The sequence below is a fragment of the Ursus americanus genome, chromosome 16 (genome assembly GCF_024610735.1).
Source record: "Ursus americanus isolate L20-20 chromosome 16, mUrsAme1.1.p, whole genome shotgun sequence".
Classification (NCBI taxonomy): domain Eukaryota; kingdom Metazoa; phylum Chordata; class Mammalia; order Carnivora; family Ursidae; genus Ursus; species Ursus americanus.
The window spans coordinates 37,900,282-37,927,399 of record NC_142142.1 but is presented as its reverse complement, the minus strand read 5'-3'; the positions used below and the strand labels follow the sequence as shown (position 1 = coordinate 37,927,399).

General features: G+C 41.0%; 1 protein-coding gene across 6 annotated transcripts in view; it reads left to right on the top strand.

The window, feature by feature from the left end:
• Positions 1–27,118, top strand: part of NTM (neurotrimin) — a 929,604-nt gene that overhangs the window by 620,871 nt on the left and 281,615 nt on the right. The window lies entirely within an intron of this gene.

Genomic DNA, 27,118 nt, shown 5'->3' with positions numbered 1-27,118 from the left:
ATGCCTCACCTCAACTGCCTTTCTCAGGGTCTGTGTACAGGCCTCAGGGCCCCCGTGGACCTGCCCAGAAAATCTGCTCCCCTTGCCCCCCCACCCATCCTTGTGCTTCCAGCAGGAACACCCATGCTGCATTTCTCCAGCCTCTGTCCATGACTTCTGCAGGATGATACTGCCTTTCTTTGGTGGCATGGAAAACCCAGAGGCTGGCAAATAAGTTTGGATGATTTAAGATTCCAGATCAAAGCACAGGATCAGGTTGTCTCAGTCACAGTGACTCAGAAGCGGTCGTGTGGGCCTCAGCTAAGAGCCCAGCTAGGAGTGGTAACATGCAGGGTGGGCGCGCTCTGTAGCTGGCTGGAAAGGTGTTCTCACCCGATTGACAAATTTTCTCTGAACTGCATGGAACACTAAAGTGCTCTGAGCTGGATTTCAGGCCCCTATTCTTTCTGTGTGTGTGTGTGTGTGTGTGTATGTGTGTTTTGGTTGTTTGTTTCCTTCTGTGATGCAGGTGTCATAGTAATGGGAAGATGTCCTTGAAGAATGCTATGGAGCCTGTGATTTCCTGGAAGCTTCAGTTTTTATCTTTCCATTGAAGGCACCCAGCTCCTGTTGGTTATGAATCTGCTGCTGAACCTTCGGCTCTCATGGTGTCTGGTGACGAGCACAGGGGCTTTGGCATCGGCGTGCCCCGAGGTGCTAAAGAACCGGAAGGCCATATTCAGATGCATTGCTCATCCCACCTTCTACCTGCCCTTGCCTCCCCTCGCTCTCCAGTTCTTCTGCCCCACCCACAACCTGCCTTCACTCAAGGCAAGCCCCCCCTGGTGGTGCTCCCTCCATCTTTCCTCGAGGCCTTGTAAATGTACAGACCATTTAGACTTTAAGACAGTGGGGCCACTTTTCATCTCGGGCCAGGCTGCTGCCTGGTTTTACAGGGTCATAAAAGTCCTGACAGGAGTCATAAAAGCCTCCAATTGCACTGCAGAAACCCTTGGAGTATATTTTAAGGGCCCCTGAGTTTTCATTTTGCTGCTTTTATGGGGACTCGTAAAAGCTGCGTGGAGCGAACCCTCTGATTGGCTGCTCACCACGGAGGTAGTTAAAATTACAGCTTTAGACAAATTGTTCCAGTCCCAATAAATCAGCATCCAGCATGTGGCAGGGGGAAGGCTTACAGCTCTGCTGCATTCCTTGTGGCCTCCCTTGTCCCATCTCAAGGCAAGGCTGTGATTGGGGCCACCCTCTCGGAGACCCCATCATTGCCCAAAACCCTTCTTTCCAAGAGAAGACTTGTTAATCAACTTGCTGTTTTTATGCTTTTTACCAAATAGCTAGTTGACTTCTTTATTTCCATAAAGCTCATTATTTTATACCCGATTGATTTATTTTTAAATCAATTAGAGTTAAAGAGACACAATTTCAGACTCTGTCCGTCAGCATGGCTGCAGTATGCCTGCTGAGTATAACCTGCTTTCTCCCCATGGGTCCCCTGATATCCCATCTCATGCCTTACTGTTGTCTTAGCAGATCTGTCATAGCCCTACAGTGGGCCAGCATAGGGCCATTATAGTGCCAACATGGTCAGCGGGAATGTCATTCTCTGGACCCATCTTAATTTTCTACTGGTTTTGCCTGGCAGAAAATCAAACCAGAGTGAGTACTATGGGATGCTGCTTTGTTTTGTGCCATTATCAACTTTCTATTAGCTTGTGGCTCAAATATATTAATGGTCTAGAAAATTCTCAGGACATTGAATGGAGAAGCAGACATTGTTTCTTCCCTTCTTTCCAGACCCAGCATCAGTCAGGCCCAGTTGAATTATCATGCTAACCACCGGAGGTTCAATCAGACTCTTCAATCAAAATTTGGAAGTTAAGAAGAAAGGGACTAACGCTTTACCTCTCCAGACCCTCTTCCTTTTCAGGCAAACAAAGCTTCCCGGAGATGCTCTGATGGTGGTAGAAGAAGGAGGAGGCTCTGCTCATGCCCCCTTAGGAGAAATGTGCTACTCCTGTTTGTGTGGCCTCCTCTGTTCCCATGGCAACTACCTCTCTCCCCTGCTGTTTCTGAAAAGCACGTGCTTGTGGGAGTATCATTCTGGAAAAAAAAAAAAAAAGATGCGTACTCCTCCTCTTCTGGAGATTAGCCAAGTCAATACCTCCAGCAGCGTGAGGTATCTTATTACATGGGAAATGCCCAACTAAGATTGCAGGGAGAGCCAAGAGAAGTAGGAAGAAAGGCTTGGGATAGGGAAGGAATGTAAGAGGTACTGCCAGCTAGGGATTAGCCTGAGAAATTAGACCAAGATACATCGGGGGAAAGCTTTACCACCATTACTTCCCTTCTAGGGTCATGGTCTGGCAATCCACCCTGCCAAGGCAAGGACGTAGTGGGATGCAGGCGTTGCTGCAAATTTCCTGCATAAGTCAGAGAAGAGAACAGTTTCTCTCCTGACATATGCCTCTGTTTTGAAGGGCCTTATTCTTTTTTTAAATATATGAACCAATCACAAAGGTTACAGGCTACATAAGAGAAAAACACATCTTATTTCTGTCTTGCTCTAGTTTTATATAATTATTATATCAACTGTGGCTGATCAAAGCATTCATTAAAGAGAAACTATCTCTCCTATGCTTTTGTTGCAGTTTGGAGAGATTTGACAGGCTTTCTATGTCTCTGGGTATATTTCCCTTTTTCTTTTTCACGGTTGATTTCTCTCCTCTTCCTCTCCTCCTCCCCTTTCTCCATACCGGTGATTTCTAACATGACATTTTTTTTTTTTCCCTCCTCCACCTGGCTTAATCAAATCTCTCTTAAGGCATCAAGGGAACCATGAGCCAAAGCAGCTCTGGGAGTTACATCTGTATGTCTAGAAGGTGAGCACTGCAGCAGATGTCCGGTTGCAAAGAAGCAATTGGCCCCATGGAAGTTCTGGGGGCCTCTACCAGGCATGCCCCGCCCCCACCCCTCCTTTCCTTGTTACTTTTTCATGGACACTGATTTCTGTGCTGAGTTTCCTGCTCTGCCCTTATAGTCTCCTTCCAAAGACAGGCACATATCTAGCATCCCTTTGTCAAACCTGGGGTGGGGGGGGGATTCTTTGCTAGTGGAGGATTTCCATATCTGCAGCTCTGTCTTCACAAGCTCTCATCTTTCAACGTGGCTTTGGCTTCTCTTCCTCATGATCCCAATGCCATTCTAGTGGCCGTGGCTGCCGTGTATTTACCGTAAAGCGTTTTCTCCCAGGGATTTCAGCAACCCAATAAATTACAAGAGGATAGGACTTGAACTTGGAGAGCATTTGGGGTGAATGTGTGGAAGTACATTTTCATATTAACGTGCTTCTGTATCCCATTGTGTGGCATAATTCCATCTCATTTTCCACTGGGCTAATGACAGATTCCTTCACAAATTTATAAAAGTGCTTTGGTTTTCAATCTATATTTCATCGTTCATTTATTCTTCACTCATTCAGTATACAAAGCGCAGACTGTGTGCTGGGTACTATGCTGGGGCCTGGAGACATGGAGATAAATAAGAAACAATGTCTGTCTTCTTGCAATTCATAAACAAATCGGGCAGGGAAAGTGTAATCAATTACTTAGTAAGCATGGTAGAAAATGTAATGATATGTAAGGAGGAAGTAGAGATAAGCAGTGACTTTCTGGGAGTGCTTAATCTTATTTGGATTTTCCTCAAGAGGAGAGAAACAGGACTGGGCATTCCAGGTGGAGATAGCAACAAAAGAAATGCCCAGAAACATAAAACAGCATGTTTGTGGCATTCATAGTTCTCTGCTGAAGACAAATAGGTGAGAGAAGCCTTGAGCAATAAAGAGGCTGAAGAGAAATTCAAAGATCAGATTTGGAGAGGTATTTGTATTGGAAAGTACAAAATGTGGGTTTTCTTTTACTAAAGAAAAAAAAACAGCATCCAATGTTACCATATCACTGTGGGAGATTGCATGGCCCTTCAATTTAGCAAATACTTATTGAGTGCTTGCTGTGTACAAAGTAGCTTAATAGATGTGCCAGCGATACAAGGATGAAGAGATCCAAAGACAATATAAAGATGTGTCTCAGTACCAGCCTTCTAAGGATTAGACATTTTGTTGCAGAAACAGGGCATAAACAGAAAAAACCCAAACAAACCACCAAAACATTAAAAGCATATACACAGGTACACATATGCTCACACACACATCCAACAGCAGTGGAAAATGAGATCAGATCATACATGAGTAACTGTCAAGTAATCTTAAGGACAAAAAATCATGGGAGCATTTGCCAGAGTAATTACATAGACGTGGATGGTCAAGGAAGCCTATGCGAAGGAGGTCAATGAAGCTGAACCCAGTAGGATTGGAAAGATTTGAAGAGGTGGAGTTTGGATGTTTATAGAAAGATTTGACAGAAAGAGAAACGATGGGAAAATCCAGATCAGAATTACAGTGCGCTGAATGAATTGGACTTGCTGGAAGGGGAGTCAGTGGGTGCACCTGGCAGCTGAGACTGGAGGTATGTTGTCTGCAGATCAAAGAGGGTCTTCAAATGTTGTATTAAGGGTACTGGGCAACAAGGCATCCCTGAAGGTATGAGTAGGGAAGTGACACGGTATTGGTCAGACTCCTCTTATGGGCTGTTTGTGGCACCTTTATTGTACAAAAGCCATCATATTTAATAATTCCTCAGTTATCTGGAACATTACTGTAGAAAGATAGCCTATCTTTTAATGGGAATTCAGGAATGGGAGTTTACTGATAAGCAGCTGAATTAGGAGGATATCAGAAGGGAAAATTTGGGTGAAGAGGATAAGAAGGTACGTTTTGAGTTGCAATGGTCCTAGATAAACCTCACTGTATCAATTTCTTCTAAGGGAATGCAATTAATACCCTCTAAACAGGATGCAGGAAAATGAAATAGTTCCTTTATGTGTATTCCCCACACTAAGAGGCTTTTGGTCATTGCTTGCATAACTTTCTATTACGGACAGACATTTTTTTTTCCCTCTTTTTCCCTTAATACCCATGATTCTCCTGAATCATTCCTCTCCCCGAGAATCTCATCTATTAAATTTTGTGGTACCATATTGCCTGGGTTTGGACTCAAGTTCCTTCCTTTCCTTGTTCGTGATCTTAGATGAGTTATTGAAACTCTCTGTGTCTCCATTAACTCATTTGGAAAATGGGGAAATACTAGTACCAGGCTCTTGAAGTTGATGATTAAGTGAGTTTTACATCTAAAGTGCTTAGACCAGTTCTGCACTCAACAAGCTCTTCACCAGCTTTTCCTTTCCTGGATCTCCTGCTTACAGAGCTAGCTTCGCCCAGCTGGTTCGTGTTGAGAATTTATTTCTCACTTAGCCACGTGGATTCTCTAAAAGCTCCACAAGTTCTCTTGGAACCTCTTTCTTGAGTATCCTTTAGCCGCTGGATGGCCCAGCACCCTTACCCTCAATTTTCAGGTCACATAGTCTCCTTAATCAAACATTAGCATAGTGTATTAGCATATCCATAGCACAATTATATTTTGATTACTCTAGTCCCAGTCCGACTAAAAGATGCCTTCAATCTAGACATAAATAATTTAGACTGTTTACACCGAGGTGAATTATAGAGGAGGGAAGGAGAGACCATGTGTGTGTATGGGGTCTGGTATCCACCAGATTAGTGGATTAGTGATGGTGGCAAAAGAAAAATTGAGTTGCCACTTTGTCTTACACGTCTTCTCTGGGCTATTTTCAATAAGAAGGCATGTGTGTATATATATTCCGAACACAGGTACCATTTTTAATTGCTTCTAATCCTCTCCTTCCTCTTAATCTCATTAAATCTGTAAAAAATGTGTCTCATTTATTAAGTAAGAAGTAGAGGGCAGTTTTGAGCTTCTGTTCTTTGAAATGGCTAGCTCTCTGTAAATACACCCTTCTCTGATTCATCTTTGGAAGATTTCTCTTCCCTTGCCCAGTTAACTTCTTCACCACCATGTTGTTGATAACACTTCTGTCTGGGCTACTTGGTTGGTTTGGAATCCTGATTCCCCTTGATCGGTGTCCTCCGTAACAGACTAGAGGGAATCTCAATATATTTTGTCTCTAGAAAAGAGCCACACACCTGTACACACATGCATCACCTTAGCTGGTACATGGGCACATCCATGGTGGGATCACAATCATTCAGAGCTTGTGAAGTCCACTCTACCTTGGAGATTGATCTGTCTTTTGAGCAGCTATGGACAACAAGATAAAATGCTCTCCATGGGGACTGTTAGGTAATGACATTATTGGTGTCCTCTGAGTAGGACAGAGAGAAATTTACTGGAATGGAGAGAGTTCTTCTAGTTATATTTAGAATGGGTGACATGTGTGTTAACCCATTCATGAAATTTGTTACTTATGCATCCTTCCCACCCAGAATGACAACAGGGTGCTTGGGGGTAGCAGCCATGAGTACTCTTTTGCTCCTGATAGGAAGAGGCTGTGGCTGAGGGCTGGAACGGTGAGGGAAGGTGTGGGAGAGGTAGAATGGCTTTGCAAAGTGACAGCATCCGTGTATCTGGTTCTTAGGTTAGGTTCCCCAACGGAGTTTTCAAAAATACAGGCTCCTCAGCCCCAAGCCTAGAGATTCTGCAAGTCTGGGGATGGAGTTCCATCAGCTGACTCTAACAGCCTGCCCGGTTTGGGTCCTTTGGTTTTAGATGGTGTCAGAAAGACGTGAGCTTGAATCTTCTTGTGGCCAATTCGTATCTAGAAAACTTTAGGCCAGATGCATTCTCTCTGAGTCTCATCCTTCTCTTCCCATGTTTATGGGGTTCTAAACCATCTCCTCATTAGATGGAAAGCAACTGGAGGTCAGGATCTCTATATGTTATCTCTTTGTCACCAGCTCCTTCGTTGTGCAAGGCAGAGAGCAGGGACTAGTTGTTCTAGAATGGATGAGTGAGTGGGTGAATGAATGAATATCGGAAGGAAGGGTTGTGTGATGATGTTGTGTGTTTTCAAGGAGGTAATCATATGCAATGCTTCTGACATAGAGTGGGAATTCAAAGAAATTTCCTTCCTCCTTCTCTTTTTCTATATCCGGCACACTCATCGTTGTTTTCATATTCCTTTCTCCTGCTCAAAGGGGAAAGGCACCCTCAGACTTTGGTCTTCCTAGTATCTCTTTCACTCGCGTGGACCCACAGCAGATTTTTAGCATACATTATTAGCCCGCCTAGATTTACAGACTGTCTTTCTGACTCAAATTCTTCTTGCTTCCCTAAAGAGAACGCTTCTTTTCCTTAGAAATTTTAAAACAACATTAAACAAGAAATAAAAAAAAAGATCGGAAGAAATAAAAACGAAAGGTTTTTAACCACATCTGCATATTTCAGTTATTAGTGCTCACCTGTGCCCCCATTAGTGCAGATAAGTGAGACTTTGCATTATTATCCTGTCAGAAGCACAGCCCCTTTCCCTCCTTCTCTTCTGATTAGGTATTCCCTTCTTTAGGAAGACTCATCCCATTTGGCTAATTCATCTCGACAGCTCCTTTAATAAGAGTGCTTGGTGTTAGCATTCAGGGATGTGTAGGAGTTGACAAAAATCTACCTTGCAATCTTCCCATGGCTCGAAAATAAACGACTTCACCCGGGGACACCTAGCACCTGCATCTCTCAACCCAAAATGGTGAGAAAGCTTGAGGGAAGAGAAGCCGCCATTGATTTAACAGAGACAGTTTGATTTGTTTGTGTGTCTTTTCTTCTCTTCCTTGCGGAAAGACTAGAGGTAGGAGGGGAAATTTGGGAAATAGGAAATGTTTAAATCTACCCAAAAAAGAGGAAAGAAATCCCACAAGAAGAAGAATCTGGAGAATGTGAGAAGACAGTCTCTTTGAGTGTAAATTAAAGTCTCTGTTGCAAGAACATTGTAGAACAAAGGTGTCTCTGCAGTACTGAAAACCCCAGTATGGCACAGAAGACCTGGATTTCACACTTGAGGACAGCGCTGGAGGAGGCATCCCACAGGGCAGGTGTGAGCCAGGCACCCATTCTGTAGTCAGGAGAGCTCGGTAGTCTTTTCTTTGGGGGCAAGGCTTAAGGGGCTGATGTAATCAGGGGTACACAGGAATCTATTTCTTCTACAGGACTAACGGAGACCAGGTCATCCAGAGCTCCCTTCATGCGTGCATTCCCCAGATCCCGGGACCCGATCTCCTTGTCATCCATGGTCATGGAATAGCCTTGGGCCCCACGGTGGGCCTCTGCTAATCACTGGTGCTACTCAATGAATATTTGGGGCTCTCTGCATCCCCAGTACTTCCTTTGGTAGGATTCTCCTTCCTCTCTTGTGGGGCAGAGGGGAGCATGTGACGAGTCTTGCCCCGTGAGAGGCAAGTAGAAGTGACATCTCTGGGGGGTGGGTTAAACATTTTATTTCCAGTGTGAGGTCTTCCAGAACTCTTTCTTCCCTCCATCATGGCAACCAATGGCTTTAAAGATTGTGACTGGTCCTTCAGCCTCAGTCCCTGAAGTTAACGGATGAAAAAGAACCCCTGGGCTATCTCCTACCCACCGACCTGGGATGGCCATCTAATGTGGCAGACAAACTTTTATTGTTTTAAGCCGCTGAGAATTTCCAGGTGTTTATTAGCTCAGCATAAATTAACCTATCAGAGTCTGATTCTAATGCAAAAATAATCAGAAATTAAAGGCTGGCTGTCTACAGTGGCTCCGCTTTTCCCGCAGGGTAGTTTGGTAAAACGGAATAGTGGTAATTCGTACCCAGATGGCTTGTGAGCCCAGAAAAGACTGGCAGCCGGAGGGCCACTAGAAGAATCCGAAGGGCATAACTCCTGCTATACTTTCAGAAGCAGTAAGTGATTTGAGGCCTGCCAACAGCTACAGGCTAAATGAATAGGCCCAAAATGTAAGTTCTCCAGGCAAATATTTCTGATGCTCCTTTTCATTATAGTCCGCTTTGCTTTATTTATGCAAAGGATATATCCCTGGGGGAAAAATCAAGTCATATCATAAATGCATCAGAGAAGCTTACTATTTAAGGAAGTCTGTGGTGAATCCTTTTGTGAAGGAATAATCATCCACCCTGATTTGCATTTGCTTTGTAAATTGTGGTTTTGTGTGTGTGTGTGAGTGTGTGTGTGGGCGCGTGTGTCTGTATGGATGTTGTGTATCGGATTTTATGAATTTAGGGCACATCATAACGCATATGTCAAACAGAGTCCAACAGAGCTGAATTTTAATCTTAGGTCAGCAAAAACAGGTAGTTTGACATTGTAATGAGGATAAAACAAAGGTACAACTAGGTGTGAGCTTTTACTGAAAATGCTCTGCCCCTTGAGAAGGTGGGGCGGGGTAGGTGGTGGGGATTACTCCGGGGGCTTCGTTTGGTTATATGGGAGGTCGTAGAAGCTAAGGGATATGAGGAGTCGACCAGGAAGCATTGAGTGGACCAAACTTAGATTTTAGAACAGGTGTTAGTATTGGCATGAGAAGATTGGGGGAAATTTGCCCAGGCCTGTCAAGGCTCTCAGTGAGGAGAGGCAAGAGAACAAGTCTGAATGTACTAAGCATGCATAAATGGGGCAGTGATATTGGATTTGCCCAATGTGCCCTTGACTACTCTGCACAGAAATAGTAAGAAAAGAAATAGTAAAAAAGAACATGGTTTCTGATTTAAGATAGATGGGAAATTAAATTCCAGCTCTGCCGCTTGCCACTTGCTAAATGCATCTCTTTGGGTAAGGTTTGCATTTTTTAAATTTTATTAATATTTTAATCTTTCTGAGCCTCTATTTTCTATCCATAGGCTGAATGTCATAATCCCTCCTTGCAGGACTGCTGTGTGGCTTGGGAGCCCACGAATGTCAAGTACTTAATATTATAGTTGACCCCAGACAGGACTCAGGAAATTAAAACTATCAATATTGTTGACTGCATATTTATTTTTTCCCAAGATCCTAAATGTAGAGTGTTAGTACAGTGTCGAGTCTGCGATAGGGCTTTTATAAATATTTGTTGAAAGAGCGAGCCATCTCGGTCGTGCAAGGAGTGTGGAATGGACAGCAGACGTGGGTACTGAGGGGTAATGAGTCTCTGTGTGTATATTGTGTGCCTTTCCTCCCCAGCATTACAAATGCCCCCAATTCCCCTGAAAATCATGTCTTTTTCACAGAATCCATATTGCTCAGAAAGATTAAAACCATTTCAGAGATCCGTGTTCCTTTTTATCATTTCTGTTTTGCACATCAGGTTCTCTGACCATTTGATTTCAGCAACTCAAAGAGCTCTATCTTTTCTTTCTTTTTTCCTTTCCTTTTCTTTCTTTCCTTGTTTTCTTTTTTTTTCCCCCTGTTGTCAGAGCTGTAGGAGTTTCTTTTCCCTTTTTAATTAAGAGCGAATGAAGGTACCAAAGTGTTTTATAACTGGAGAGAATTCACCAGTGGGGCACCAAGGTGGAAATCTGCAGGGTGAAAGGCAGGCAGACAGACACCGTGTGGGCGCCATGGGGAAGGCGGTCTGCCCTTGTTCTGCGCCCCGCTGTCTTATTGCCCGCCCTCCCCCTGCCCATTGGCCTGGAAGCTTTACCTCTGGAGGAAGTCCCCTGTCTTTTGTTAGGAAAAGCTGCAGTTGGAAGTTTGTTTTTTTAAAAGCATTTTTAAACACGCCGTGTGCTCTCTTGAAATACGCCTGTGCCCGCAAGGGTCCTGCAAGTTAATTCCTGCTGCCCAGGAAAGTGTCCTAATTTTCCCTGACTTTCCCTGACCTCCTGCTCACTGTGTATCTGGCTGTCTTTAAACACAGGTACAGCTTGCGATTGGAACAGCAGATCTCACGGAAGTATCTGTCAGATGAATACACATGTGCGGCTATAAAGCCAAAATTGGGGGCGAAGAGAAAGTGTGTAAGCAGGGAGAAGGAAACTCAAATCCTACGGCAGAGAGCCAGACAGGAAGAGAATCCCTTTCCATCACTGATTGTGTGCCCAGTCTAGTGTTGTCCTGGGCTCTCCCTGATGCTGCGTAGCAGGCTGGTCTTGCAAGAATGGAGTGTATGCCCTCGGTGACGTCTATGGAGCCCTGAATCTGACTCATTGCTTTCCGGAGCTCTGTTTTGCATACCACACTTGGAGGATGGCATTATGAGATTCCTAATGAGCAAAGCATGCTTTTATTAAACTCCTGGACCAAATTGCCTCCCTGTTGCCCTCTTTCTTTTTCATGAGACATGATGGGTTATTACATTTGTGATTAAAAAGATCCGTCATCAGTGTGTTTTGCCTTTTCAATTTTGTTGGAAGGTGATCGTGATGCCGGTTCTTGGAGGAACAGAAGGATGGAGAAGAGAGGGTGTATTTTGATATTTAAGGAACTCACCCTGCAGAGAGGGTTGACCCTTCTTTCTCCGCTCACTGCTGACCATGTGGCTCAAATGGCTGTGAAAGGTCACTGAGCCGGCCACATGCTCACTGTACCAGTTCTGCACAGCAGGAGTGAAGAAAATGGACAGGCTGATTTTTTTTTTTTTTAAGCTAGGGAGCAGATTGTAGATGTCCACACAGATAATTCTGGAATTTTTAGAAAACCCAAATGTTTAGTCACACCATGGCTTTTACATAATACCTAATCAGCTTTTTTGCTTCTTGTTAGCTTTGTGCTTACTATCAGTTTGGATTTGAATGTTTCAGAAATGACTTTTTTTTCTGTAAAATATACTGAATACAAAACTGAGCATTTGAAATTCAACTAATGTGTGATTCAGTTGCAGCCCCAAACTTTCAGCTCACCTTGGTGACTCAGATATCAAAGGAGAACGAGAGGAAGGATTCTGTTTCTCTGTGGTTAGACCACCCGCTTCAAGGATGTAGATATCAAGTTATAGGGATGACTGATACAGTACAAAGGTCAATTGTCTTCAGAATCTCCCACTGCTTTTCCCAATGACTCGACTCAGACTTGGATGAGAAGGATGGCCTCCTAACTAGTTTCTTTCTTTCCAGTCTCAAGCCTCCCATCTGTCTGTGTTCAGGTATAGTTCTTTATGCTAAAAGAATGCCTTGATCGTGTCAAGTCTCTCCTTGAATGACGTTCAGTGAATTTTCCCTTCAATGGCCATTCCTGTTTTATGCCGGCACTTGAGGTGCTCTATTAAGTTATCTGCTTCTACTTCTTTTCGTCTTATCTTTCACTCGACTCCCCCAGGAGCGTTTCATGGCACCTGCATAGCACTAATGGCAATCACTGAAGGGTCTCTTACACTTCGCCCAGGTTTGGGACTTTGCCACCATCTCTCTGCCTCTCTGTTAAACTTTGCATCCTTTATTTTCACTTATCAAAATCGTACATTTTTACTAAGGCATAGCCACATGCCATCCCTCCTTAGAATTCCCTGATGGAAGTTTCATTTACATGATGCCAGATGGCTCAAGGTGTAACCATAGCTCTTGGATAAGACCCTTAGACTTCTGTTAGTTACTTGTCTATATCTGCTTTCTACACTCTCTTGATCTGTAACAGAAAGTGACCTAATACTTATATATCTCATATGGGCATTACCACTATGTATGTTATCTGGCAGTGTGTTGTTTCTGCACCTTTAAATAGAAGCCTCAGCAAGTGTGGCATTATTTCTTGTATGACCGTCATCCTTCATAACAGGTAGGTCTATACTTCGTAAACTTTGTTCCATAAATATGTGAAGAACTGAGTGAAACCACTTTTAGTAAAAATGCATACTTTATAATGACTCTGTAATTTGAGAAAAAAATAAATCATGAGAGGAACTCCTTGAGTTAACAGTTTGTTTCTAACATTTTCCTGATGTATAAATAAATGAATTCAATCAAGTTGTCTTTTCTTTGAAGTGATCTGAATGCTAGCAGTGCTCAGGAGTGAAAGCAATCCTGCATTTCTGTTGAGAAACTGTTAAATAGACGATAACAGGGGGGTCAAATCAGCATCTCCCTACGAAATGGATGAGCAATTGACCAATGCCTGTCCTGTCGTTACTTCAGCAGGGGTATTCATATCTAACACGCTCTTTTTTCTTGTAAGAAGGGGATATTTGCATTTATGATTTACATTTTTATTGCCTGCAATGTACCTGAGCTTTACAAGCATTATCCCAATTAATTCTCATAATAATTCTATGACCAAGACATTATAATACATATTTTAAAGTTGAGAAAACTAGGGTTCAGAGAGTGTAAATAATTTGGCCACGGTCGCACAGCCAGTAAGTGGTGGAGCTACCGTTCCAACCTAGACCCATCTCATTACAGAGCTCATGTTCCTTCTAGTGCATCAGGTGATGTCTATATATGCCCTGCACTTTCCTGCTTCTCGGTCTCTCTGCATGCTCAATCCGAAGCCCAAACTGCCTTTCCCAATTCACTACTGCTGCGAGTGTCCCCCCTTATCTTCAAGCCCTCTTCTCCATCACTTCGGAAGTAATCACCCTTTTAATGGGAATTCTCACAGCACTTTAGATTTTTATCTAAGTCTCCTTAACATAATTCATCACTTTCATCCAATAATATAGTCGTTTATAGACTGATTCCATCTTCCTTCTGGTACAGGAAGCTCCTTGAGGGCAGACTTGATGCCCTTTGACCCATCCTATACTCTTCAGGAGTGACTGGAACAGTGAATGCAGTGTGGTCCCTCTGGACACATGCATGGAAGATCGGGTTGGGGAAGGAAGGAGGGTGAGAAAGGAAGAAATTAGAGAACAATAGAAGACGGTGTATAATTAAGTGCTAAATCATGTGGTTCAGACTAATTATAAAGCCTTTTAAAGAAATGTAGTTTTGTTACTTTCAAGAACATAAAGTTAATTAATGGCTAACAAAATGGTAACTGTCTTGTCATCCCCACTGTAATTAATCAATGCTTTTTGCATAAATGCAAAAGTGGACTTAAGCCCAGCCCATCTCCAGATTATTGAGAATTTAAAATTAGCACAGTCTGAAATAATGAGATTTTTAGAGGCTTAGATTGTAGTCTAAAGATGAAAGCAGACAGAGAATGCAGAGGAGGCTTCTAAATGCTTTTCTCTTTAACCAGTACTAACCAGGGTCTTCGTAATTGGTGAAACACACATAGGCCCTTATTTGCTAACATGATAGCACATTTGCTTAGAGTTTTGAATTACTTCTTTTCTCCTCTTTGTTCAAGTAAGTAAATGTTTCATTCGCTCATTTAAAAAAAAAGATCAGAAATGATTATTTTGAGGCTATTTCAGACATGCTGAAATGAGAGAGTAATAAAAACGATGAAGCCAGTAGCAGAGAGGCCAAAAAGGAGGAGAGAAAATAAAAACTAGAAATGGCAGGGTGGGATGTGTGAGCAGTCCAGTGCGGGAATCAGGGAGAGGAAGGACTGCCAGGTAGCTTCCAGGTTTCATACTTAGGTGACTATTTGGAATGAAGGAGCACAGAAGGAGAAGAAAAATGTGGAATTTAATGCTGGACCTACTGTCCCTAGAGTGTCTCTTTGATATTGAACTAGAGCTCTTCAGATAGCAGGTGACATATATACCTGCCACTCAGAAGGGAGGGTCACTGGAAGATTACCAATTGTGGAGTCATTGGCAGATGTGATTGGTGAAGCTTTTCACGAAGGTGGGATGTGCTAGGTCCACAGGGAATTGAACAGGGAAGGATCCCACAGAGATTGAAGGTAAGATTCAGAGAAGTTAACTGACAAATGATATTGAGACGGAGTATGCAGAGAAGTCAGAGGAAAACCTGGAGAGAATGATGTCAAGGAACCTAAATGGAAATATTTTTAAGAAGGGATCTCGAGGAGAAGTGCAAAGCATCCAACGCTATGGTATTTAGACCCCTATAGATGAGTGCAGGCTTTCTGTCCCGGTGAGGGGAGCCCCAGTGGGGCTGGTTGTGAGTTGGGAAGAGAGCACAGGGCCATGTGTGTCACAGACTGTGGTGAAAGGAAGCAGCTAGTGGGGAACTTGGGAGAAACAAAGGGAGCTGGGAATAAATTGGATCTAGCAGAAGGGTGATGGGAGTAGTCCTGATCAGGGCCAGCATCATCTCTCCTTCAGGGAGAGTAGCGTAGAGTAGTTCTGCATGTGTGCTTTCAAGAAGGAGGGGAGTGAAGAGCATAGCTCACTGTTGCATTGTTTGCTTGTGATAGCTTTGGTAAGGTACCATTTACATAAGGTAAAATTCACCTGCTTCCGTGTAGAATTCAATTATTTTCAAGTAAATTTATGTTTGTGTAATCATCACCACAATTCACTTTTAGAACATTTGCATCACTCCAGAAAGTTCCTTTGTGCCTATTTGCAGTTATTCTTCACTTCTACCCCTCCCCCAGGTGTAGGCAACCATTGATCTGCTTTCTGTACCTATATGTTTTCCTTTTCTGGATCTTTCATATAAATGGAATTATATAATACATAGTTTTTGCATGTGGCTTCTTTCATAATGTTTTTGAGTTTGATCCGTGTTGTAGCCTGCATCAGCAATGTGTTCCTTGCTGTTGCCTACTAGTATTCTATTGTGAAGATACCACGCATTTTGGTTATTAATTTACTAGTTGCTAGACATTTGGATGGTTCCCAGATTTGGGGCTATTACGAATAACACTGCTATGAACATTCACCTACATGTCTTTATGTGAACATATGTTTTCATTTCTCTTGTAGAGATTCCTAGAAGTGGAATCACTAGGTCGTATAATAAATTTATTTTTGACTTAAAAAAAAAAACCCTGCCAACTGTTTTTCCAAAGTGGTTATAACATTTTATATTTCCACCAGAGATTGATGAGTTCTGCATCTTCTCCACATCCTTACCAACACTTGTTTTTGTCTCTATTTTTGATTATAGCCATTCTAGGGGGTGTATAAACCACAGGGGGTATCTCCTTGTGGATTTAATTTGAATTTCCTTAATGACTAATGAAGCTGAACATCTCTTCATGGCTTATTACCCTTTATATATCTTCTTGGGTGAAGTGTCTGTTCAAATCTTACGGTGATTTCTTAATCATGTTGTTTGTAGCCTTACTAAGTTGTAAGAATATTTTATGTATTCTGGTTACAAGTCCTTTATTAGATATATGATTTGTAAATATTTTCTCCCTGTCTTTGGCGTGTCTTTTCATTTCTTAATGGTGTTTTTTTTTTTTTTTAAACAAGTTTGGGGCACCTGGGTGGCTCAGTTGGTTAAAGGTCTGCCTTCAGCTCAGGTCATGATCTCAGGGTCCTGGGATAAAGCCCTGAGTTGGGTTTCTCACTCTTTAGGGAGTCTTCTTGTCTCTCTCCTTATCCCTCTCTCCCTCTCCCTGCTCAAAATGTTTCTCCTATATTTTCTTCTAGAAGCATCATACTGTTTTAGGTTTTACATTTAAATCTGTGATTCTATTTGAGTTATTTTCTGTATGATATAAAGCAAGGATTTAAATTCATTTCTTAAAAGATTTATTTATTTATTCATTTATTTGACTGGGGTGGGGGGAGAGAGAGAGAGCAAGAGAGCACAAGAAGGGGAGCTGCAGAAGGAGAGGGAGAAGCAGGCTCCCCACTGAGCAGGGAACCTGATATGGGGCTAGATCCCAGGATCCTGGGATCATGACTTGGGCCAAAGGCGACACTTAACTTACTGAACCACCCAGGCACCCCTTAAATTCATTTTTATTCACACAGATATTCAACTGCTCTTTCGGTCCTTGTGTTGAAGATACACTCTTTCTCCCATTGAATTTGACCAGTTTTGTCAAAATTTAATTGACCATAAATGGGATTTATGAATCTTTTTTGAATGAGATTTATTTCTGGAATATCAGTTCTACTCCATTGATCTAAATGTCTATCCTTGCACCAGTAACACGCGTTATTAATTACTGTGGCTTTATAGTAAGTTTGAAGTCAGGTAGTGTAAGTCCTCCACCTAGATCATCTTTTTCGAAATTGTTTTTGCTCTTCTACGTCCTTTGGATTTTCATTTATAGTTTAGAAATAGATTGTCAGTGTATACCAGCCTGCTGAGGTTTGGATAGGAATTGCATTGGATTTATAGATTTATTTGGGGAGAATTACCGTCTTGACAATATTGAGTCTTCATATCCATGAACGTGGAATGTCTCCATTTACTCTGTTAAAATTTCTGTCCACACTGTTTTTTAGTTATCAGTGTAGACATTTATTCTTAAGTATTTATTTATTTATTTATTTAAAGATTTTTATTTATTTATTTGACAGACATAGAGACAGCCAGCGAGAGAGGGAACACAGCAGGGGGAGTGGGAGAGGAAGAAGCAGGCTCCCAGCGGAGGAGCCTGATGTGGGGCTCGATCCCATAACGCCGGGATCACGCCCTGAGCCGAAGGCAGACGCTTAACCGCTGTGCCACCCAGGCGCCCCCTATTCTTAAGTATTTAATTCTTTACAGAAATACGATTCATTTTTATTTGTCCCTATTCCTGCAACATTGCAAAATTGTGTATTAGTCCTAATAGTTTCTTTGTGAACTCTTCAGAATCTTCTACGTCCAGGATTATAACCTGAGAATAAAGACAGTTTTCTATCTTCCTCTTTAATCAGATTTGTTTATTCCTCCTTCCCACTCCTTCCTTCCTTCCTTCCTTCCTTCCTTCCTTCCTTCCTTCCTTCCTTCCTCCCTCCCTCCCTCCCTCCCTCCCTCCTTCCTTCCTTCTTTCTTTCTTTCTCTTTCTTTCTTTCTTTCTTTCTTTCTTTCTTTCTTTCTTTCTTTCTTTCTTTCTTTCTTTTTTCTTTTCTTTTCTTTTTTCTTTTCTTTTCTTTCTCTCCTTCCTTCCTTCCTTCCTTCCTCCTTCCTTCCTTCCTTCCTTCCTTCCTTCCTCCTCTTTCTTTCTTTCTTTCTTTCTTTCTTTCTTTCTTTCTTTCTTTCTTTCTTTCTTCTTTCTTTCTTTCTCCTTCCTTCCTTCCTTCCTTCCTTCCTTCCTTCCTTCCTTCCTTCCTTCCTTCCTTCCTCCCTCCCTCCCTCCCTCCCTCTTTCTTTCTTTCTTTCTTTCTTTCTTTCTTTCTTTCTTTCTTTCTTTCTTTCTTCCTTCCTTCCTTCCTTCCTTCCTTCCTTCCTTCCTTCCTTCCTTCCTTCCTTCCTTCCTTCCCTCCCTCCCTTCTTCCTGTTTGTACTGAGTCGACCCTCTGGTACAGTGTTGAATAGAAGTGTCTAAATTGGATCTACTTTGCCTTTTCATTGATCTTCGGAGGAACAATCCAAGTCTTTCATCATTATTGTATGATGTTATCTGAGGATTTTTCATAGGTAACTTTATCAGATTGAGGATGTTTCTTTCTAATCATCTTGGTTGTGAGTTTTTATTGTGAATGGATATTGAATTTTATCGAGTGTTTTTTATTCATGTATTGAGATGACCATGTGACTTTTTCTTTTATTCTTTTACATGATGTATTTCACTAGTTGATTTTCAGATACTAGGTCAAGTTACTATTCCTGTAATAAGTCCCAGTTGGTCTTGGCATATAATTCTCTTTATATGTTGCTAGATTCAGCTTACTAATATTTTGTTAAAGGGTTTTGCATTTGTGTTATTGAGAGATATTTGTCTGTAGTTTTGGGATTTTTTACTTGTGATTTCATTGTCTGGATTTGCTATCAGGTAATACTAGCCTTATAAAATGAGTTGGAAGTGCTCCATCCTTCTCTATATTTTGGAAAAGTTTGTGATGGATTAGTTTTTCTTTTTAAAATATTTGATAGAATTCACTGTGAAGCCACAAGGACCAGGCTTTCCTTTGTGGGGAGATTTTTAATTACCAATATAATCATTTGATTCATTTCTATTCAGCTATTTTACTTCTCTTGAGTCAGTTTGGCAACTTCTGTCTTTCTAGGAATTTATCTAAAACGTATAATTTATTGGTATAAAATTGTTAATATTTCCTTCTGTTTATAGTTGTATCATCTTAGGGTCTGTAGGATCATGTCCTTTCATTTGATTTTGGTGATTTTTTTTCTTCTTTTTTCTTGGTTTCTCTAAAGATTTGCCAATTCTGTTAATTTTTCCAAGAACTGATTTCTGTTTCATTGGTTCTATTGTTTCCTCATTTTATTTCATTGATTTTTCTCCCTAAATCATTATTACTTTTCTTCTTCTGTTTGATTTCAATTTAGTTTTCTCTTCTAGTTTCTAAGGTGAAAGCTTAAGTTATTCACTTGAGGCTTTTCTTCTTTTCTAACCTTAAGTATTTATAGTTATAAATTCCCCTCTAAATGCTGCTTTTGTTACATCCCGTAAATGTTGATATGTTATATTTTGTTTTCATTCAGCTCAAAATATTTTTTCTTATTTTTCTTGTGACTTCTTTTTTGATCAATGATTATTTATAAGTAAATTGTTTAATTTACAAAATTTAGGGATTTCCCAGATGTTTTTCTTTTATTGATTTATAATTAGGTATGCAAATATTGGGAAGATACTTTCCATGATTCAATCCTTTTAAATGTTATTTTAAATGTTATTATATGCTCAGTTCTGGTGAATGTTCCATGTGCATTGGAAGTACACACTTATGCTACAGACACTGATTAGAGTCTTGTAGAAAATAAACAGGTTACATTGGTATTCTTTAAAACTTCTGATTTTTCTATCAATTATTGAGACTGAGGTATTGAAATATTCGAATTTAACTGTTGATTAGTCTATTTTTTCTTGCAATTTTGTCCATTTTTCTTTGCTGTATTTTGAGGTTGAGTTTTTGGGTTCATATACGTCTGTACATTTTTTATCCTCCTGATACATGGACCTTCCATGAAACACATCCTGTGTGGATTTCATTATGCAATGTGCCTCTTTGTCATTAATAATGTTTCTAGTCTTAAAATCTAATTTTCTGATATTAAATTTCTTCCTTTCTAATCTGGATGCCTTCTTTCTTATGGTTACTGTTTGCATAGTATCTTTTTATTTTCAACGTATTTGTAGCGTTGAATGCAAGGCGTATCTCTTTTAGACAGCTTGTAACGTGATCTTACATTTTTATCTGATCGGACCATCTCTGTCTTTCGATGGGGATATTTATACTATTTATATTTAATGATCATTATTTTTATGGCTGGATTTACATTTGACATTTTACTACTTGTTTTCTGTATGTTGCCTATCTTCTAAGTTCCTTTGTTTCTTTTAAATTGACTATTTTTGTGTTAAACATTTTTTTAGTGTATCATTATCATTCTTCTATTGACATTTTATCTCTATATTTGAATTGTGGCTTTGTCAGTTACTTTAATGATTTTATTCTTCAGTTTATTTTATCACAGTCGACTTCAGATTAATGCTAACTAAATTCTGGCAAACTGTAGAAAATTTACTTTTTTTTTTTTTTGAGAGAGAGAGAAAGAGCATGTGAGCCTGGGGGAGGGGCAGAGGAGAGGAAGAGAGAATATCTCAAGCAGGGTTCATGCCCAGCATGGAGCCCAACACAGGGCTCAATCTCACGACTCTGAGATCATGACCTGAAGGGAAATCAAGAGTCAGATGCTTAACCAACTGAGCCACACAGGTGACCTTAAAACTTACTTTATTTTAGCTCTATTTCCTCCCCCCTTCTTTGTGCTATGACTGTTAGATATGCTGTATCCATATATGTTATCAACATAGCAATACATATTATAATTTTTGCTTTATTCAATTTTATATTTTAAAGACTTTAGAGAAGAAATGAGAAAAAATAAAGACTTTTTATGGTTTGTATTTATAAAGATTTTTATATTATTCTATGTGCTTGCCATTTGTTCTGTTCTTCATTTCTTGCTGTGAATTCAAGTTACCACCTGGTCATTTCTTTTCATCCTAAAAGACTTTCTTTGGTGTTACTTGAAAGGTAGGTCACTAGCAACAGATTGTTTATTTGAGAATGCCTGTGTTTCACCTTCATAGTTGGCAGAGAGCTCTGCTGGATGTAGAATTCTTGATTGCAGTGTTTTTTCCTGTCAGTACTTTGAATATGTCATTCCACTGCCCTGGCCTCCATTGTTTCAGATGAGAAGTCAGTCTAACCATATGACTGCTCTCCTGTCGGTTTTACTTTGCTGCTGTCAAGATTTTCTCTTCCGGGGCGCCTGGGTGGCACAGCGGTTAAGCGTCTGCCTTCGGCTCAGGGCGTGATCCCAGCATTATGGGATCGAGCCCCACATCAGGCTTCCGCTATGAGCCTGCTTCTTCCTCTCCCACTCCCCCTGCTTGTGTTCCTCTTTCGCTGGCTGTCTGTATCTCTGTCAAATAAATTAAAAAAAAAAAAAAGATTTTCTCTTCCCTTTTGTTTGCAGTTGTTTGATTTTTGTTTCTAGATGTGGATCTCTTTGCAGTTATCCTGCTTTGGATTTAGAGAACTTCTTAGTTATGTAGATTAATGTTTTTCACCAACTTTGGGAAATCTTCCCAACAATTTCTTTGAATATATTTTCTGCCCCTTTCTTTGTCTTATACTGAGACTCCCGTTATGTATATGTTGATACTCTTAGCCTCTGTTTATTTTTCTGCTATTTTTTTCCCTCTGTTTTTCAGTTTGGATAATTTCTATTGACCTGTTTCCAAATTCACTGATTCTTTCTTCTATCGTCTCAAATCTGCTATTGAGTCCTCCAATTACATTTTCCTTTTCTCATTGTATACTTTTCTACTCCATAATTTGCATTTGGTTCTTTATAATTTTGTTTCTGTGTTGTAAAATCTCAATTTACTGGTTTATTGTTGTCCTACTTCAATTGCTAAGAACATGGTTTCTTTTAGTTTTTAATATATATATATATTATATATATTAAAAAATATATATAATATATATATCAAATATAATATATATCTTTTAGTTTTTAATATATATTATATATATTAAAATATATATATTATATATATATATATATATATATATATATATATATATATATATATATATCAAAACTGCTTTGAAGTTTTAACTGCTAAACTGAATATCTCAGAACACTCAGAGAATTTCTATTGCCTACATTTTTGGGGGTATAGATCACAGTTTCCTGTTTCTCTGTGCATCTCTCTCTCTTTTTTTTAAGTTGATATTTCAGATGATATATTGTAGCAAATCTGGATCCTGGATTCTAGTCCTCCCCCTGTAAAGGTTGTTGTTTTTCCTATATTTTTGTGGGTTTTTTTCTTTGTTTAGTAAATTGGCTAGAATAATCGGTGAAATCTGTCTTCTCTGCTATACAGTGTGCAGTCACTAATTTTCCTCCTCAGATTAAAAAAAAAAACAACAACAACAAAAAACTTTGTTTTAATTTTAACGCTTAACCTCCTACTTGTTGCCCCTTGGTCTTTGCAGCTGAGTTGTCAGCCAGTGATTGAACAAAGGCTGTGCTTGAATACCTCAAGCCATTAAATCTTCTGCTGATAGATTAGGGTGTGGATAGGGAAACATATTCAGACTTCAGGCCATTTTCCAATGTGTTTTGGTTTTTACCTTCTATCAGGGCCCTTCGTGTCCTTTAGACTCATGTTCACAGCCTCAGAGTCAATGAAGAGTATATGGCTGACATGAGTGATTTCTAGGCTGTACAAGCTTGTGGCTATATGCTTGCCCAACCCTGCCCAAACCTCATGTTAGTAGAACCATTGGCTTCCCTCTGTAGCCCTTTGGAGTGTCATTTCTGCCAACAATACCAGCATCACTCACTGCTCTAGCTTAGGTGAGCCCCTTAAATCATGGCAGTGGAGCTGCTGGTCCTCGCAACGTGCCCTACCATGAAAGAACCTCCATATTGACTGAGTTGGTGGTGGGGTCAGAACCCAGAGATCCCCAGAATTCTTCACTAAAGTTCAGCACTTTCACAAGAATATATGCTGCTCCGGTTATTGTTTGCCTTTGCTCAGTTTTCACATAACTTATATGGTTGTGTTTTGTTTTTTTCAATTTTGTTCAATGTTATAGTCTATTTTTTGGTGGACGGAGCATGTCCAAGTTCCTTTCTTTGCTCTAGTGGAAGTTGCTGGGTTTTATTTAGTACTGTTCTCAGACTTTTATATTTGTAACTTTGGGTGAGGTTTCTTCAGCGTCCACATGATATTTGTTATCACAGCTCTCTAAATTTGTAAGTGAACTTTTAGTCCCTGTGGCCCCGCAAAAAGCACTGCCACCAGTTTCTGACAGTTGCCGTGATCTCACCTCAGAGCCTTACAACACTTTGTTTCCAAGATGCTAGCTCTAACGGTGAGGTAAAATCAGAGGCTCATATTTGCTGAGTAGAATAAAGTTAATGGAAATCCCCAATCTAAGTTTCTCTTAAATTCACTGCTTGAACTCAGGACAAACATTCCATAGGCAGCTTTAGCTCTGAAACTGCCACGTGGACTGGATGCCTGGAACTGTACTGACAAATGTACGGTTCAAAGAATCTAAGAAAATGTGCATCGTGGTCCTTTAAGATTTGAAAGCTGCAATTCAAGGGCTGTTAAGACCTTCAGCTGGTGATAATTGGATTTGTAAGACAGTGCAACATGTGATAAAAACGCTCCTGTTGGATGGGATCCCAGTTTTCTTCTATCCTTCCTATTAATGTGATAAATGTTGCTGTCTCAGCTGATAGGACCATGTTGGATAATCAGATTGGAATCAAGTTTGAGTTCCTCAGGCTGGCTCCATGTGAAGCTTGTGGGAAGACTTGAAAAAAAAATACTGTAGAGAATAAAAAAGGGGCCTGGGTTTGCAGAGGGAACATTTTACTTTCATTACAAGGCTCCGTGGTGCAGGGAAGACTCATGAGCCATAGACTCTAGCCATGTGCTATAACCTCTGCGCGCCATGTCTCATGGGAAGCTGTGGGAAAGGATCCCTAGTGGTACTGGGCACGTGCCATAGTGGAGGCTGGGGAGAAAACATAGCATCTCTTGACGTGGGTGTTGGGCCAGGGAGGAGCCAAAATAATGTTGGAAAATTAAACCTCTTTTAATTAAAGCTGATGGCAAACAAACCCGAGTAATATGGCACTACAGCTGGGGAACATAAGTATGATTTGAAACTGAACAGCTGTGAAATTAGGCCCTCTGGTTACAGCTGGGCGTGCGAGAGGGACAGAAGCCCTGGCAAAGGTGTTGCCCCCGCCTGGAGGACTGACTAAGCTAGGGACAGACAACCCTATGTGGCTTGCTGTCCTAATTGTTTTTGAAACAGTACACCCCACCCAGAAATCCAGTCTCTGGGTTTCTGGATTCCCAGGGTCCACTCACAGGAGCACCCCTCTGCCCCATAGGTTTGTTTAGGATGTTTCCTGTTGAGAACAACATCAGTGTGGGTGCTGGAATTAAAGAGGAAAGACTCTAGGCAGGGAGGAGAATAGAATTTGTTTTGTGATCTAAAAAAGTTTTTATCTGTTCATATTCCCAAAGACCTCCAGGCTGCGCCCTTCCCTACCAGTATGTGCATAGGTCAGTTCCTGCCATTCCGTTTCTTACCACTGAGTCTTGAGAGCCCTGTGTAGTTCAAGCCCAGAGCTGTGCTTGTCCTTTTTACATTTATGCCTCACCAGTAGCTGACTATGCATCTGGAGTCTGTCTGTACTCACACTGGGATAGGTATATTCTGAGCATTCTGTGAAGTTGTCAACTTCTGACTCAGTCACGTGCTTAAACTCTGAGGCATGTGGCTATCACTTCCTTTTAAATATTTTCCTTAGGCCTCTTTCTCACTTGTTGGTTGAATTTAATTGATGTTTTAGGAAGGTTAGGAGCAACCCCCAACCATGTACAGGGACCATGATGTGGGCAGGTTTCAGGAAGGGCTAGACTGTGCTGCAGAAATAAATAAGCCCTGAGATCTTCCAGGCCAAATACAATCCTGTTAGTTCTTCTGCCCTTTACTGCCTGGAGTGTGTTGCAGCTAACCAAGGACTCCCGGATCTGACTTCTTCCCCTTGTGAGGTGCTGCCATCTTGGAAATCGCATGGCCTGCACACCTCAGGTGAAAGAATGGGAGGCTGGACTGAGCAGTGGGAGAGCATGGGAGATGGACCAGGACGTTGAATGTCCAGGCTCAGAGTGACAGTTCTCTTCCTGCTCCATTGTATAGTGGTCATTCACGTGCTCTCAGGTTCCATATAACAGAAACTGGAAAATGGAGCCTTCCTGTGTGGCCAGAATTTGGTCTGTCCATATTAACTATAACTGCTAATATGTCTGCCTAGTTATCAAAGTCTTAGTGCCTGAGTTTGAAGGCATCTTTGAAGCAATTTAATTTCTGTCTGCATTGAAAATACCTTAGATCAGTGCTTCTGAAAGTGTGGTCCTGGGACAAGGGTGGTGGTCAGCATCACGTGGGAGGGTGTTAGAAATGCAAATTCTTGGACCCCCTGTATCAGGAGTTGGGGAGTGGAGCCATGCAATCTGTGCTTTAATAAGCCCTCCAGGGAATTTTAATGCTTCTTGAACTTTAAGACTGCCTCAGACCCACAGTTCTCAACTCAACCATGGTCATTCATTGGGATCGCCTGGGGTGCTTGAAAAAGTACTGATCTCTGGGGCCACACCCAGGAGACTCTGATTGAACTGCCCTGGGGTGTGGCCTGAGGCAATTATGGGAACCAGTGCCCTAGAAGGATTTTTGAGAAATACTTTTCCTCCCTGAAGTTTTCCATGAAAATAGATTCCATGTGGCTTCAGTGGCATTTCCTAACAACTCCTGGGCTATAGGAGTGAGGAAATTTCATGACTGTCCCACTTCGCTTTCCCCTTAAACTGGAAGCAACTAGCCGGCTTTGTAGAGAGTGTAGACAAAATAGAGATTTGGGAACTTAAAAATGGAGTCCTGATTCTGTTATAGACTCATCACGCGGCCTTGGGCAAGTCGACTAATTTCTCTTTGTCTTGCGTCTATAAAACGGGAGTAGTAACACTTGCCCACAGATGTTGCCAGCATTATCTAATTAATGAGCGGAGAATGTTTGGGAAATACAAAGTACTGTACAAATGCTAATCATTATGATGAATGCAGTGCATTTCGCAGATACAAAAGTGCTGTGTATATGCTCATAATTATTATAATTATTGCTAATACCAATAATATTGCTGCTAGTAATACATTTCCCCTGCCGTGGGAGCTCAGGATGTCCTTTGGGTTAACATTTTGCCCCGCATTGTCAGGAAGTCTTGAGAAGCAGCTGTTTAATGACCATCGCTCTGTACCTCCCCGCAAAGTGTCACTCATCAGGAGTGCAAATAGTCAAGTATGCAAACCGTCCTGGGGTCCAGTTATGAAATGTCCCTGACTGTTGGGTCATCGCCAGATCATGTTGCAGAAGCTCTTCTTTAGGTTACGGAAGTGCCCAGAATATAGAGTTCAGCCATTCATTTTTGGTATTTTCATGAGAGGCATTTTTTTCCCCCTTCTGCTGGTCTTTTATCTACAGTGCTTTTGCCATCTGCTTTCATACGGCTGTAAATGTGCTGCTGAGAATCCTAGTGTGTGTTGGTGAGTATAACTAGCTTCCAGTGCTGGCAATTCACAGATATTACCAGCAGCAGTTGGTGTTGAGAACAGGGCAAATATTTTTGCTGTGGTTTCATTTTGTTCAGTTTTAGCTTGGATTTTTTTTTATTTTTATTTTTTTTATTTTAATGTTTTTTTATGATGTTAGTCACCATACAGTTGATTTGGAGGAGGGGACATAAGAAAAGAGAATTGTGTCTCTTCATTTCTCAAGAAATAAATTGTACTAAGGATTACATGATTGCTTTGGGACAAGCAGATTGGAAAAAAAAAAAGCGCAAATCAATAGATGATGTTTAGTTAGCAATTAAAAAACCATTGAATAAGTTTTTTCTGACTCCTAATTCCTGATCATAAAGACACGGAAGTCTAAATTGCTTCAACTTTATCCACACTATAGATTCCTGATTTATTAGTAGCAAATGGGAAAGAAGCTGACAAAATAAACTCATCCTATCCCAATTTAGAAAAAATACAGAGTTCCCAGATTGTGCCTACCATAGACCTCTATAGGCCTTCCGGTGATCACCATTTCAAAACCCTGATGGCGCTCTCCCTTCTTCCCTTGGTGAGGCCATCCATGAGAACTGAAATGTATTTGCTGAAAGGCTGGAACTGCATCAACTTGCTGGGTTTGT